Source organism: Rhinatrema bivittatum, chromosome 2 (genome assembly GCF_901001135.1).
Source record: "Rhinatrema bivittatum chromosome 2, aRhiBiv1.1, whole genome shotgun sequence".
Classification (NCBI taxonomy): Eukaryota; Metazoa; Chordata; class Amphibia; order Gymnophiona; family Rhinatrematidae; genus Rhinatrema; species Rhinatrema bivittatum.
This window is the reverse complement of record NC_042616.1, coordinates 317,759,622-317,775,496: the sequence shown is the minus strand read 5'-3', so window position 1 is coordinate 317,775,496 and position 15,875 is coordinate 317,759,622. Positions and strand designations below refer to the sequence as shown.

The following is a 15,875-nucleotide window of genomic DNA, read 5'->3' as shown; positions in this document are numbered from 1 at the left end:
CTTGAACAGGATTCATTTTCTTCTATAAATTTAACCCGTGACCGAAACATCACCCCTCTCAATCGTTCATTATGCCACTCTTTCAACTTAGCTTTGACTTCCCCAATCTCTTCTTAGACTCCAAAGCCATAGGATAAGAGCACATACAAACTTTGAAGTCTGTTCTCTAGCTTTTCCACTTTAGCCCTCTTCTCCTTAGCTTTGATCCTCCCCTTCCTTATGAAGAACTTTTTGGTCCTCTCTTTGACATCCTCCCACCATGCCCCCACTGAGTCATACATGTCTATCAGTGACGTCCATCTCCTATATTCTCTCTCTCATACTCATATTTTATCACAGTATCTTTCAGCAACTCTAAATTAAGTTTCCACTATGATTTCCCAACCTTCACCCCTCCTGAAAACTCAACCCACAATCTTAGCATGTGATGATCTGAAAAGAACACAGGGAGGGTCTCTCCTTTTAACACCTTGATTGCAGGGGATAGAAAAAAGAAATCAATTCTTGACCCTATGCGCTTCCCTTCACTAAACCAAGTAAAACCCGGGCACTGGGGGTATAACTCCTTGAAAGCATCAATTAAACCCGTGTCATCCTTCATGCTATTTAACTTGTAAGAGCTGCCATCTAACTGTTGACCTGTTGGTGAAAACCTATCTTCTTTAGCCAAGATGGTATTAAAATCAACACCTAAAATCAACCCCCTACCTGTTATCAGCAAAGGTTCAATTTTTTCATACAGCTCTATCCTTTCTCTAGTTTTTGCTGGACCATACACATTTATCAGTCTAATATTTTCCCCCCTCCACCTTGCATCCAAACACAAAACTCTTTCTTTTACAGGAGTCTTCACATCTTCCACTATTATCTCCTTGTTACACAGTATGATACCGACTCCTGAACATTTATTACTGTTTTCCCCAGACCAAAAATCCCCTCCCTTCCCCCAACTCCTGATCCATGTCTTGGTCTGGTATCCCACATTCCTGTAACATGATAACATCTGCATGTTCATCCTGCAAGAACTGAAAAATTGTCCTGCCCCTCACATTCTCCTTAATGCTCCGTACATTTACAGAAGTCAACAACAGCATTAGAAGGCAGAACAAAGAATGAGTAGGACAGTACTTATCACCCTTACCCTGAAACATTTTCCCCATTATTACTATTTTTTTCTTCTTCTGTGCCCTTTCTTCCTGTCTTGTGTGCATGCCTGTAGCAGACCTAAACTGATCGACCTGGTCTGATTCCAGAAAGGCTCCCACCTTATCACTGTCCTGTGAAGATAGGGAGTCAGCCTCATCATCTTTCCTTTTTCTGCAATCTGTAGAGTCCATTAGTTCTTCTACTGGACTACTGGGTCCTGGTAAATCACTTCCCTCGTCTCCCCAGTCCAGTACTGCTGCCATAGTCTCTTGTAAAATGTCCTGTAAAATATCCTCTTTTTTCAAAGTACTTGGACCAGCATCTGCAACCTCTTGATTGCTTGGAGCCTGATCAGCTTCAGCAGCTGCCACGGCAGGAGGGCAGTCCCCATTTGTTCTTTGTACTTCCTGCTCCTTTGTACTGTCATCCTCCACACCCATGATCATCTCTTTTTCCTCTGTCTGCTCAGCAGGCATCCGCTCCATTACATCCTGATGGTTTCCCTCTACCACGCCTCCTTAATCGTGCTTCCCACACTTGTCTCCTGCTCCCTCTCCTTTTCAGCGGGCCTCTCTCTCCTTGGCTTCTCAGTACGCATTGTAGGAACCATATTCTGAACTTTGCTTCTATTTGCATATGAGAAAGGACAAGTCCGAAATATGTGGCCCCTTTCACCACACAAGTTGCAAAGTTTCTCTTTATCACATGTAAACGAGGTATGACCCAACTCCCCACAGTTACTACAAAATTGTGTTTCGCAGTCCCGTGCAAAATGACCTTCCTTCCCGCACTTCCTGCACTCTTTTGGCTGGCCCTCATAGAACACTGTCCCTTGGCAAGCGCCAATCTGTATACAATTCGGGATGTGCACCCAGTCTTTTTCTGCCGAATCATACCTCAACTTAACTTGGAATTTCCGTACTCCACTTTTCACTCCATCCTCATCTCGTATATCGCCTCCAGTAGTCACATGACAATATTGTCCAAGCCAGGTAAATACGTCCTCATACCGTACTATTTCTGAGTACATTACCACCGTCACAACTCTTCTTTCCGCTTTTGTGAGAGGGATGAACCAAAAATTCTTCAACGGTAATGACTCCTTCTTTTCTTCATATCTTGATAGACAGCATTCGAAAGCCTGGAAAGTGGCAAAAACAACTTCAAATCTCTTGCCTCCCGGCATTGCAAAAACATAGTCCAGATGTCTCTGTTAAAATCCCAGTTCCTTCTGCAAAATAAGGCGACTAAACTGTAGACGCTCCAACGTGATGTCCTCTTTCATCTCAAAACGAACAGCATTCCGACGCACCCACGGGGCCGCCATCACGAAAGAGTCCTTCTTCCGAACATGGTGTGGATCACCCTAAAAGCCGGTGGCAGACCCACATTGCACCACATCCTCCAACCAAGACCAGGCTTACTGGGAGTTAGGCCGAAGCCAGCATTCCTCCTCCCAAGGGTCACCTGATCTTAGCCAAAAGGCCAAGAAGCGATACCCACTGGATCTCTAGGAACGTAGAGCATTCTTTGCCCTGCCTGGCGACATCGGGGTTAAAAACCTTGACGCAGAAAGCTGCCACCTCAGAGAAGCCCTTCGCCCGCCCGGGAGCGTCCGTTTCGGGCACAGCGCTTCAAAAGCCAGCACGCTGCCGTGCGGGCTCAAGCTCGCGCTGCAAAGGCGATTGGAACGCAGGCAATAAATACCGTGAGATGAAGCTTATTTGCAAGAGAACTCCTGGGTGATGAAGCTCGCAAGAGGCCTGTCCTCTTGCTCTCAGTGACTACAAGTTTGATCGTGGGTTGGAGGAATAAGGAGGGAGGCAGAACATAGATACTAGTCAAGTTTGTTTTTTTTTCCTCCCTCTTCTTCCTCCCCCAATCCCCTGCGAAAATTTTTTTTGCCTCCAGCCAACCCCGTTTCGCTGAAAAATCATTGTCCTTCCGAGTACATGTGTTGCAAATTACTGGTGATTCAAAGGGCTGCGAGGTCAAGGGGCAGGGCAGGGCAGTGGGCGGAGAAAATTCCTGCACAGAGCCCGAGGACCTGATCAAAATGACTTGACCAAGCGAGAAAAATAACAAAAAAAAAGACCAGCTCTCTCCCCTCTAGCCGAAAAACGCTTCTATCTTTCATAACCTTTGAATTTCTGGGTGGAAGTGCACCGCACCAGGATGTACTGCAATACCAGGGCGATGCGTGGAGCGGACGGAGCAAGCCCTCGTTCCGGCTCCCTGTTTCAAAAATCCGTTTAATACAGGGTCCCCAGATAGGGGACGTATCAGATATTAAACTGATAAGAACAGATTTTTTTTTTTTAATTAATAAACAGTTCGGTTATACATAAATTAAGTCAATTATTTACAGCTTGTTTTCACTTTCTGCATTTACAAGTCATGCATGCATGTTCATGTCCCTTATTTTCCCACAACTGTGTCTGTCAGGACGCCCCCCCAAGCTGGCTAAAAGTCCCTGGGGGTCCAGCGGGGGTCCGGGTGCGATCTCCTACGCTCGTGACGTCGGGGGACAGGAAGCAAAATGGCACTGGCGCTACCTTTGCCCTGTCATATGACAGGGCAAAGGTAGCGCCGGCGCCATTTCTATCAACACACCAGTGGCCCGAGAGTGGAAGATCACAACGGGACCCCCCCACTGGACCCCAGGTAATTTAAGACATTTTGGGGGGGGTTCGGGAGGGTGGGGGATTTATTTTAAAGGGTCGGGGTGGGTTTTAGGGATGTTTTAGTGTGCCGGTTTTCCCGCCCTCCCCCGATGTACACGATATTTAAAAAAACAAAACCGCAACGATCCGATTCCCTCCCCCCCCCCAGCCAAAATCGATCGTTAAGACGATCGATCACACAATTCACATCTCTAGCATCAGATGCTTGTATGTGTGCAAGAGGTCAGTCACTTTTGCCCAAAACAGACCAACTGTCTTACATCCCCAAAACACATGGCTTATTGTTTCAATTGCTCCACAGTCTCTCGGTCAATGCTCCTGTTGAGTCAATCCATGTCTTTTCAGAATGTCTCGGACCGGAAGCTTATTGTGAACTATGCGCCATGCCAAGTCCTTTGCTTCATTTCCTATTTCCTTTGGTTGTATCGCTTTCCAGTCCACTTTCTCACCAACCCACCTCTGCTTCGTTAGCATTTTCTCTTTTACTTTTGTGTACATTTTTTTGTGATCGGCCAAATCTTCCTTATTCACCATCTCAGGATGAAATTTCAGGAAGAGGACTGCTTTTTCATAATGCCATGACCTTCCATCTGCCTGTGGCCTTGTATTGTCCTGCGGAACAAGGCTTCTTATCGCTGAAGAGAACCAGAACCAAGCAAACAACTGCAATTTGTGGTTGCAGGGGCTCAAAACTGCTTTACAGGTTTCGGAAACATAAATGCACTCCAATTTTGCTGGCAAGCAGGGAACATCTCTTCCTCCTTCTTCTACTGTCCAGTACATTACTTCTCTTTTCACGTACTCATATTTTCCACCCTACAGAAAGGAGAAGACCATTCTGGTTAGTCTGAGTTTCTCCTTAGTCGGCATCGGGTAGACTCTGGCCAGATAAACTAAAGTAGGGAGCAGATCGGCCTTGATCACCAGAACCTTCCCAATCAACGTCAGTTCTCTTGACTTCCACATGTCAACTTTCTTCTTAACTCGTCCTAACTTCTCTGTCCAATTTTTCTCAACTGATTTCTCATGGAAGAATGTCACTCCCAGCACTTTCATACCATCCTCGCAGACGTCTAATCCTAATTTCTTCTCTTTCCTTCCCCCTCCACTTTCCAAAGTACATGATCATGGACTTGCTTAAGTTTACTTTGGACCCTGTTGCTTTGCTGAAAAAATCCACATGTTCTGGGACACAGTTCAATGACCTTTCCGTTGGCAAGAAGAGAGTGGTATCATCTGCATATTGCATTATCTTTGCTTCTTTCCCTCCTTCTCCCGGAATGTGCACCCCTTTCATCTTTGTGTCATTTCTTATCTTGTTTGTAAAGGGTTCCATGTACAATACATATAAAAGAGGAGACAGGGGGCAGCCCTGCTTTACCTCTCCTTTCAATTTCACTGACTTAGTTAAGAATCCATTAACACTGATAAAGCTCTCCGCTTCTTTATATGCAATCTTGATCCAACCGATGAATTTTTCACCAAACCCCATCCAGCTTAGAATTCTGAACATGACACCTTGATGGACTCTATCAAAAGCCTTTTCTCGGTCCAGGCTGACAATACACAAGGGTACGTGCCGTTCTTCTGCCCATGCCATGAAATCTCACATGAGCTGCAAGTTTAATGCAGCTGATCTGTCTTTTATTCCACATGTCTGGTCTTCTGCTACTACATTTCCCATTACGTCCTTCAGTCTTTTAATCAGTGCTTTTGTCCATATTTTATAATCAACTGTAAGAAGTGTAATGGGCCTCCAATTTCTTAAGTCCTTCTCACCTCCTTTCTTGTAAAGCAGGGTCACCACTCCTTTCCGCATGCTCTCTGGCATCTGCTCTTGGTCTTGTATCGCTTTGTACACGGCGATCAGATCTGGTCCTACCAGCTTCCAACACTTGGCATAGAACTCTTTGGGTATACCGTCACATCCGGGGGTCTTCCCATCCTGGAGGGATTTCATTGCTTCTTCTATTTCCTTGTTTGTGAATTCCCTTTCTAATCTTTCCTTCTCGTCTTCCCCTAGATGTTTGTCTATCTGCATCAGCAGGTCTTCTGTTTTGTCCTCTTTGATGTCTCTTTCTCTAAAAAGATCTCCATAGAACCCTTCAACTCCTTTTAGCATTCCATCCAAGCTTTTTTCCTCCTTTCCATCTATTGTAAGAGAGGAAATATATCCCCTCCTTTGCCTTTCTTTCACACTTTGCAAAAAATATTTTGAGCAGGTTTCATCACTCTCTGCATGTTCTTTCCTTGCTTGGAAAGCAAACTCCTTCGCTCGGTCCACCACGAATTGTTTTACCTGACTTTTCAGATCATTGTAGTCCTCGTGATTTACTTCTTTGCCCTTGTTTAATTTCCCATGAAGGCGCCCTAGCTCCTCTTGGACAGCTTGCAGTTTTACGTTCTCTCTCCTCCTTTCCCTCTTACTGTATCTTATGCAGAAACATTTTATTTTCTCCTTTACGTCTTCCCACCAGTGCACAATCGATGTATACCTTGTTTTAGTGTCCTCCACCCTCGATATAATTGTTCAAGTTCCTGTAAAAACATTTCCTCTTCTAGCAACTTTGCATTCATTTTCCAATAAGCGGTTTTGAACTGTACATGTGCAGCTTCAAACTCTGCTGTAATCATCTCGTGGTCTGATGTCCAGCAAGGGCTGACCTGAAAACCCTTAACATTTGTTTTCTGAGAAACAAACAGGTAATCCAGCCTGCTTGCTTTTGTTCCGGACTTGTTTCTCCATGTGAAGCCCATATCTTGTCTATTTATTTTTCTATAGGCATCAATCAAGGCCCAATCTGTTATAAGCCTCTCCAGTTCCTTGGCTGTCAGGTCTGTCTCTTTCTCTTTCTCTAGGTTAATATTAAAATCACCCCCTAATATGACAGTTCTGCTTGTCCCCAACAACACTGAAAGTTCTTTAAAAAAAGCCCACCCTCTTATATCTGTCCACTGGTGCATACACATTTATCAATCTGTATTTTCCCTCTCCTAACCTTATGTCTGCCCACAACACTCTAACAGGCACCAGCACCCCCGTATTCTCAATCAGAATTCTGTCATCTTTAAATAACATCCCCACACCATCAGAAAATACATTTCTATTCCCCCACAAAGAACACGCCCCTTTCCACTCCCTTGTGAAAGTCTGTACATCCCCGTCATCTCTCAAATGGCATTCCTGCAAAAACAAGACATGAAAGTGAATAAATTTAAGTGACAGGAAAAAAGCATTCCTCTTAATCTGATTTCTCAACCCTCTTACATTTAGTGAAGAAACGTTTGGTTCCATAAAGTCTTCGTCTCTTGTTCCCCTCCCTCCACATACTCAACCTCTTCCCCTCCAGTCCCGGCCATCCCTGTAATTTCTGAAAAAAAGGAGACTGTCCCAGGGCTTAAATAGTTCTCATAACTTGAGCTTGTTTGCCCTCCAGATGCTTTCCACTTTCTCCTCCTGCTCCTCTGTCTTCTCACTTGTCTTCTTCGTCCTCCTCTTCCTGTAAAGGGGCATAACGTAATCCCCTCAGCGCCTTCCTCCTTCCTTTCTTTGGAACCTCGGGACCCATTTTCTTCTTCCTTTTTTTCTCTTCTACCTTTTTTCATTCCATGTCATCTTCATCTTGACTATAATCGAGCTTTGTTCCTCTTCCATTGCTCCATCTCCGACCAATGCTATCTCAGTTGCAATTTCAGGCAGGCAGGCTGGGGGCCATCCCTCCCTCAGGCTTCGTACTGGAGGCCTCCAAGTCCTGTTCCACTGGGGAACTGAAGGCTTCCTGTAGGACTGCAGTAGTTGTCTCAGTCCCCTCTATGCCTTCCGGCTCTGCCAGCTTTTATTTATTTATTTAACAATTTTTATATACCGACATTAAAATACACATCATATCAGTATACATTATAACATTAAAGAAATGGAAATTACAAAGAACAGGGGATGGGGAAAACCGGACAACTAATAATTAAAAGAGTAGGCAAAGGGAGAAGCAGATATAAAGAAAGGCCATTAGCGAGTAGTAAATACGGATGAAACAGAGATATTTACAAAAGCATATAAACAAAAGCGTATAACGCATATATTTACATAATTACAGTAGTCAGCACAATTCTTAGGAGCAGTGTGGTTACGACAATAGGGAATTGGCGGGGTGAGAGAGGGTGGAAATTAGTCTGGGAAGGCCTGGTGAAAAAGCCATGTTTTTAGCATTTTTCGGAATTTTAGGGGGCATGGCTCAAGGCGGAGATAGAGGGGTAGGGAGTTCCAGTGGGTGGGGCCAGCGATCGACAAGGCACAAACTCTTGTGGTTGTAAGTCGGGCTTTTTTGAGTGGGGGTTTGTAATGTGCATTTTCGGTTCATTCTAGTAGGTCTGGAGGACTGGGTGAGTTTAAATGGGTCACTTAGCCACGAGGGCTTTTGAGTGTAGATGGCTTTGTGAAAGATGGTATGAGTTTTGAAAAGTATACGGTATGAGATGGGGAGCCAATGTAGTTCCTTCAGGATAGGGGTTATATGGTCGGATTTACGAGCATTGCTAATTATCCTTGCTGTTGCGTTTTGGAGTATCTGTAATGGTCTGATTGTGGATAGGGGGAGGCCGAGGTAGAGAGAGTTACAATAATCAAGTTTTGAGGATAAGGTAGCTTGAATGACAGTTTAAGGTCGTGTGTGTGGAGAAGGGGCTTGAGTTTTTTATAACCATAAATTTGTAGAATCCTCCTTTTATGAGAGAGGTGATATGGTTTCTCAGATTCAAGTGTGTGTCAATTAGGATGCCAAGGTTACGCACAGGTTGTTGAGAGGTAAGGGTAGTGAGCATGGTGTCGTTGGAGGGGGAAAGGTTGAGAGACTGTTGGTTATGAATGAAGAGGAGTTCAGTTTTAGCGGCGTTGAGAGCAAGGTGAATGGAGGTGAGAAAAGAGTTGATAGAGGAGAGGCATTTTTTCCAGAAATCAAGGGTCGCAGATAGTGAGTCCTGGATAGGGATGATGATTTTGACATCATCTGCGTATATGTAGAATTTGAGGCCGAGCTCTGAGAGGTGATAGCAGAAGGGGAGGAGGTAAATATTAAATAGAGGAGAGGAGAGGGAAGAACCTTGGGGCACCCCTTGTGAGAGGGAGAGATGGGAGAATTCAGAGGCGCCTAGTTTCACAGAAAAGCATCTGTTGGAAAGGTAGGATCTGAACCATAGGAGGGCAGTGCCCGCAATGCCGATATTGGCAAGGCGCGAGATAAGCAGTTCATGATTAACAGTATCAAAGGCAGCGGAGATGTCAAGGAAGGCGATGAGGAAATTTTGACCTTGATCGAGGCCGATAAGGAGGAAATCGGTAAGGGAGAGCAGGAGGGTTTCAGTACTTAAGTTCCTGCGAAAACCGAACTGTGAGGGGTGGAGGATATCGTTGTCATCTAGGTAGTCGGTGAGTTGGGAGTTTATAACTTTCTCCATGATTTTAGAAATGAATGGGAGATTGGATATGGGACGGTAGTTAGCTGGGTTTTTAGGGTCAAGTGAAGGCTTCTTGAGAAGGGGTTTGATTATTGCGTGTTTAAGGGGATCGGGAACTGAGCCGGAGGAGAGGGAGCAGTTAATAATCTCTGCTGGGGGGGGGGGGGGGCGATGATGTTAGGAATGGAGAGAAGGGATTTCGTGGGTATAGTATCAGATGGGTGGGATGCAGGTTTGGACTTCCTAAGGATTGTCTCAATTTCTTTAGGGGAAGTGAGATCTAGGGTGTTCAATGAATTTTTCAGGGGCGAGGGAGGTGGTTTATGTTTGGAGGGGGGGAGCAGAATAGAGGGGCGGTTGCTTTTGTGAGGGTGAGGAGGAGGTTGGTTATTTTGTTTCGGAAGAATTGGGCAGATTCTTCACATTTCGAGCTAGTTTCTACATCCATGGTTGCGGGCGTGGGGGTGAGGTGAGGGCTGAGACGTAGGAGAAAAGAGCTTTGGGATTGAAAGTGTATTGATGGATCTTATCAGCATAGTAGTCACGTTTAGTATTTTGAATGGCATGGCGGTATGTATGTAAGTAGGATTTGTAAGCAGAGGAGTGCTGAGAGTTGGGGGTTTTTGCGCCATGTCCTTTCTTTATGTCTGAGGTTGTGTTTCATTTGAAGCAACTCCTTGGTGTACCAGGGTTTGTTATTGGAAGCGGAGGAGCGTAGCTTGCGTGTAATGAGGGGGCATAAGTTGTTGGCTATATTTTGGGTGAGATTAACCCAAGATTTGAGTGCAGTGTCGGGGTGGAGTGGTCGAGTTTGTTGGAGGATTTGGATAGAGCTATGGAGAGCTCCTGAGATGTGCAGGTTTTATTGTAAGACATAGATTTGTTATTATGGGTCTGATTATAGATGTTGGTGGCACTGACTGTGAGAAGAGTTTTGATGACTGAATGATCAGACCACAGGACTGGGGTGCAGGTGGGGGGGGGGGGGAGGTGACACGGATGCCAGAGTTGGTGAAAAGAAGGTCGAGGGTATGACCTGCCTTGTGAGTAGGGGCTGAGATAGTCTGTGTGAAACCTAAGGCATGAAGGGCAGTCAGGAAGGTTTCACAGGATGATATGGGGGGGATAGAATCTACGTGGAGATTGAAATCACCCAGGAGGATGGCTGGCTTATCATTATTGATGCTATTAGCGATGAATTCTATGAGTGGTGAGGGATTATGCTCAAGGATGCCAGGGGGTACATATATGAGACAAATTTGTAGGTCAGGGTATTTAAATAATCAGACTTCGTGTTTGGGCAGGGGGCTTATTTTTATTGGCGTGAGTTTAAGGCTTTTTTTTAGCAATAAGGAGAAGGCCACCTCCTTTTTTCTTGGGTCTGGGAATGGAATAAATGACATGGGAATGAGACGGGAGTTGATTCAGTAGGACAGTGTCCGTATCCTTTAGCCACGTTACAGTGACCGCACAAATTTCAGGATTGTGGTCTTGAATAAGGTCGTCTAGGAGGTGCATTTTTTTAGATAAAGAATGGTGGGAGGATCACGTGATGTGGTAGCAGGGAAGGACGTGTTTCCTCTCGGCTCCGGGCTGCCCTCCCCCATCGCGTGCTAATACACCGCGTGTCTGCTTCGGACTCGGCTCCCAAAGGCAAAGAGAAGCAGGGGAACACAGTTAGCGGTGCCTATACACCACAGAAACGGACCCGATGACCACAAAACTGGGCAAACGAGATAAAGAGAAAGGGAAGACTCCCGCGGCGAAAATGGCTGCCGTCACTAATAGCGGGCCCCCCTCCCCCTCGGTGCCTCTTACCCTTGCGGACATCAAAGAGGCACTGGACGAAAAATGGACTGTGCTGACCGTGAGATGAAGCTCAATTGCAAGAGCACTCCTGGGTGACCGAGCTCGCAAGAGGCCTGTCCTCTCGCTCTCAGCGGCTGCGAGTTCAATCCCGGTTTGGAGGAATAAGGAGGGAGGGGGAACATAGATACTAGTCAAGTTTTTTTTTTTTGTTTTTTTTCTCTCCCTCTTCTTCCTCCCCCAATCCCCTACGAAAATGTTTTTTGCCTCCAGCCAACCCCTTTTCGCTGAAAATTCATTGGCCTCCTGAGCACATGTGTTACAAATTACTGGTGGTTCAAAGGGCTGCGAGGTCAAGGTGCAGAGCAGGGGGCGGAGCAAGTTCCTGCACAGAGCCCAAAGACCTGATCAAAAGGCGACTTGACTAAGCGAGAAAAAAACAAAAGAAAGACCAGCTTTCTCCCCTCTAGCCGAAAAATGCTTCTGTCGTTCATAACCTTTGAATTTCTGGGTGGAAGTGCACCGCACCAGGATGTACTGCAATACCAGGGCGATGCGTGGAGCGGACGGAGCAAGCCCTCGTTCCGGCTCCCTGTTTCAAAAATCCGTTTAATACAGGGTCCCCAGATAGGGGACGTATCAGATATTAAACTGATAAGAACAGATACTACACTTGATCTTAGCCAAAAGGCCGAGAAGCGATACCCACTGGATCTCTAGGAACGTAGGGCATTCTTTGCCCTGCCTGGCGACATCGGGGTTAAAAACCTTGACGCAGGGAGCTGCCACCTCAGAGAAGCCCTTCGCCCGCCCGGGAGCGTCCGTTTCGGGCACAGCGCTTCAAAAGCCGGCGCGCTGCCCTGCGGGCTCAAGCTCGCGCTGCAAAGGCGATCCATACCGTGAGATGAAGCTCATTTGCAAGAGCACTCCTGGGTGACCGAGCTCGCAAGAGGCCTGTCCTCTCGCTCTCAGCGACTGCGAGTTCAATCCCGGTTTGGAGGAATAAGGAGGGAGGGGGAACATAGATACTAGTCAAGTTTTTTTTTTTTGTTTTTTTTCTCTCCCTCTTCTTCCTCCCCCAATCCCCTACGAAAATGTTTTTTGCCTCCAGCCAACCCCTTTTCGCTGAAAATTCATTGGCCTCCTGAGCACATGTGTTGCAAATTACTGGTGGTTCAAAGGGCTGCGAGGTCAAGGGGCAGGGCAGGGGGCGGAGCAAGTTCCTGCACAGAGCCCAAAGACCTGATCAAAAGGCGACTTGACTAAGCGAGAAAAAAACAAAAGAAAGACCAGCTTTCTCCCCTCTAGCCGAAAAATGCTTCTGTCGTTCATAACCTTTGAATTTCTGGGTGGAAGTGCACCGCACCAGGATGTACTGCAATACCAGGGCGATGCGTGGAGCGGACGGAGCAAGCCCTCGTTCCGGCTCCCTGTTTCAAAAATCCGTTTAATACAGGGTCCCCAGATAGGGGACGTATCAGATATTAAACTGATAAGAACAGATACTACACTTGATCTTAGCCAAAAGGCCGAGAAGCGATACCCACTGGATCTCTAGGAACGTAGGGCATTCTTTGCCCTGCCTGGCGACATCGGGGTTAAAAACCTTGACGCAGGGAGCTGCCACCTCAGAGAAGCCCTTCGCCCGCCCGGGAGCGTCCGTTTCGGGCACAGCGCTTCAAAAGCCGGCGCGCTGCCCTGCGGGCTCAAGCTCGCGCTGCAAAGGCGATCCATACCGTGAGATGAAGCTCATTTGCAAGAGCACTCCTGGGTGACCGAGCTCGCAAGAGGCCTGTCCTCTCGCTCTCAGCGACTGCGAGTTCATTCCCGGTTTGGAGGAATAAGGAGGGAGGGGGAGCATAGATACTAGTCAAGTTTTTTTTTTTTGTTTTTTTTCTCTCCCTCTTCTTCCTCCCCCAATCCCCTACGAAAATGTTTTTTGCCTCCAGCCAACCCCTTTTCGCTGAAAATTCATTGGCCTCCTGAGCACATGTGTTGCAAATTACTGGTGGTTCAAAGGGCTGCGAGGTCAAGGGGCAGGGCAGGGGGCGGAGCAAGTTCCTGCACAGAGCCCAAAGACCTGATCAAAAGGCGACTTGACTAAGCGAGAAAAAAACAAAAGAAAGACCAGCTTTCTCCCCTCTAGCCGAAAAATGCTTCTGTCGTTCATAACCTTTGAATTTCTGGGTGGAAGTGCACCGCACCAGGATGTACTGCAATACCAGGGCGATGCGTGGAGCGGACGGAGCAAGCCCTCGTTCCGGCTCCCTGTTTCAAAAATCCGTTTAATACAGGGTCCCCAGATAGGGGACGTATCAGATATTAAACTGATAAGAACAGATACTACACTTGATCTTAGCCAAAAGGCCGAGAAGCGATACCCACTGGATCTCTAGGAACGTAGGGCATTCTTTGCCCTGCCTGGCGACATCGGGGTTAAAAACCTTGACGCAGGGAGCTGCCACCTCAGAGAAGCCCTTCGCCCGCCCGGGAGCGTCCGTTTCGGGCACAGCGCTTCAAAAGCCGGCGCGCTGCCCTGCGGGCTCAAGCTCGCGCTGCAAAGGCGATCCATACCGTGAGATGAAGCTCATTTGCAAGAGCACTCCTGGGTGACCGAGCTCGCAAGAGGCCTGTCCTCTCGCTCTCAGCGACTGCGAGTTCAATCCCGGTTTGGAGGAATAAGGAGGGAGGGGGAACATAGATACTAGTCAAGTTTTTTTTTTTTTTGTTTTTTTTCTCTCCCTCTTCTTCCTCCCCCAATCCCCTACGAAAATGTTTTTTGCCTCCAGCCAACCCCTTTTCGCTGAAAATTCATTGGCCTCCTGAGCACATGTGTTGCAAATTACTGGTGGTTCAAAGGGCTGCGAGGTCAAGGGGCAGGGCAGGGGGCGGAGCAAGTTCCTGCACAGAGCCCAAAGACCTGATCAAAAGGCGACTTGACTAAGCGAGAAAAAAACAAAAGAAAGACCAGCTTTCTCCCCTCTAGCCGAAAAATGCTTCTGTCGTTCATAACCTTTGAATTTCTGGGTGGAAGTGCACCGCACCAGGATGTACTGCAATACCAGGGCGATGCGTGGAGCGGACGGAGCAAGCCCTCGTTCCGGCTCCCTGTTTCAAAAATCCGTTTAATACAGGGTCCCCAGATAGGGGACGTATCAGATATTAAACTGATAAGAACAGATACTACACTTGATCTTAGCCAAAAGGCCGAGAAGCGATACCCACTGGATCTCTAGGAACGTAGGGCATTCTTTGCCCTGCCTGGCGACATCGGGGTTAAAAACCTTGACGCAGGGAGCTGCCACCTCAGAGAAGCCCTTCGCCCGCCCGGGAGCGTCCGTTTCGGGCACAGCGCTTCAAAAGCCGGCGCGCTGCCCTGCGGGCTCAAGCTCGCGCTGCAAAGGCGATCCATACCGTGAGATGAAGCTCATTTGCAAGAGCACTCCTGGGTGACCGAGCTCGCAAGAGGCCTGTCCTCTCGCTCTCAGCGACTGCGAGTTCAATCCCGGTTTGGAGGAATAAGGAGGGAGGGGGAACATAGATACTAGTCAAGTTTTTTTTTTTTGTTTTTTTTCTCTCCCTCTTCTTCCTCCCCCAATCCCCTACGAAAATGTTTTTTGCCTCCAGCCAACCCCTTTTCGCTGAAAATTCATTGGCCTCCTGAGCACATGTGTTGCAAATTACTGGTGGTTCAAAGGGCTGCGAGGTCAAGGGGCAGGGCAGGGGGCGGAGCAAGTTCCTGCACAGAGCCCAAAGACCTGATCAAAAGGCGACTTGACTAAGCGAGAAAAAAACAAAAGAAAGACCAGCTTTCTCCCCTCTAGCCGAAAAATGCTTCTGTCGTTCATAACCTTTGAATTTCTGGGTGGAAGTGCACCGCACCAGGATGTACTGCAATACCAGGGCGATGCGTGGAGCGGACGGAGCAAGCCCTCGTTCCGGCTCCCTGTTTCAAAAATCCGTTTAATACAGGGTCCCCAGATAGGGGACGTATCAGATATTAAACTGATAAGAACAGATACTACACTTGATCTTAGCCAAAAGGCCGAGAAGCGATACCCACTGGATCTCTAGGAACGTAGGGCATTCTTTGCCCTGCCTGGCGACATCGGGGTTAAAAACCTTGACGCAGGGAGCTGCCACCTCAGAGAAGCCCTTCGCCCGCCCGGGAGCGTCCGTTTCGGGCACAGCGCTTCAAAAGCCGGCGCGCTGCCCTGCGGGCTCAAGCTCGCGCTGCAAAGGCGATCCATACCGTGAGATGAAGCTCATTTGCAAGAGCACTCCTGGGTGACCGAGCTCGCAAGAGGCCTGTCCTCTCGCTCTCAGCGACTGCGAGTTCAATCCCGGTTTGGAGGAATAAGGAGGGAGGGGGAACATAGATACTAGTCAAGTTTTTTTTTTTTGTTTTTTTTCTCTCCCTCTTCTTCCTCCCCCAATCCCCTACGAAAATGTTTTTTGCCTCCAGCCAACCCCTTTTCGCTGAAAATTCATTGGCCTCCTGAGCACATGTGTTGCAAATTACTGGTGGTTCAAAGGGCTGCGAGGTCAAGGGGCAGGGCAGGGGGCGGAGCAAGTTCCTGCACAGAGCCCAAAGACCTGATCAAAAGGCGACTTGACTAAGCGAGAAAAAAACAAAAGAAAGACCAGCTTTCTCCCCTCTAGCCGAAAAATGCTTCTGTCGTTCATAACCTTTGAATTTCTGGGTGGAAGTGCACCGCACCAGGATGTACTGCAATACCAGGGCGATGCGTGGAGCGGACGGAGCAAGCCCTCGTTCCGGCTCCCTGT

The 15,875-nt window shown here is 47.5% G+C and overlaps 6 non-coding genes across 6 annotated transcripts; all 6 read right to left on the bottom strand.

The window, feature by feature from the left end:
* Nucleotides 1–3,301: 3,301 nt before the first annotated feature.
* Nucleotides 3,302–3,483, bottom strand: LOC115086332. Its single transcript, XR_003855231.1, has one exon. It is a non-coding gene; the product is annotated as a U2 spliceosomal RNA (small nuclear RNA).
* Nucleotides 3,484–11,599: 8,116 nt separating this feature from the next.
* Nucleotides 11,600–11,790, bottom strand: LOC115086330. The gene has a single exon (XR_003855230.1). It is a non-coding gene; the product is annotated as a U2 spliceosomal RNA (small nuclear RNA).
* A 647-nt stretch (nucleotides 11,791–12,437) lies between these two features.
* Nucleotides 12,438–12,628, bottom strand: LOC115086329. Its single transcript, XR_003855229.1, has one exon. It is a non-coding gene; the product is annotated as a U2 spliceosomal RNA (small nuclear RNA).
* A 647-nt stretch (nucleotides 12,629–13,275) lies between these two features.
* On the bottom strand, nucleotides 13,276–13,466 carry LOC115086328. Its single transcript, XR_003855228.1, has one exon. It is a non-coding gene; the product is annotated as a U2 spliceosomal RNA (small nuclear RNA).
* Nucleotides 13,467–14,115: 649 nt separating this feature from the next.
* Nucleotides 14,116–14,306, bottom strand: LOC115086327. Its single transcript, XR_003855227.1, has one exon. It is a non-coding gene; the product is annotated as a U2 spliceosomal RNA (small nuclear RNA).
* A 647-nt stretch (nucleotides 14,307–14,953) lies between these two features.
* Nucleotides 14,954–15,144, bottom strand: LOC115086326. The gene has a single exon (XR_003855226.1). It is a non-coding gene; the product is annotated as a U2 spliceosomal RNA (small nuclear RNA).
* Between the last annotated feature and the right edge of the window lie 731 nt (nucleotides 15,145–15,875).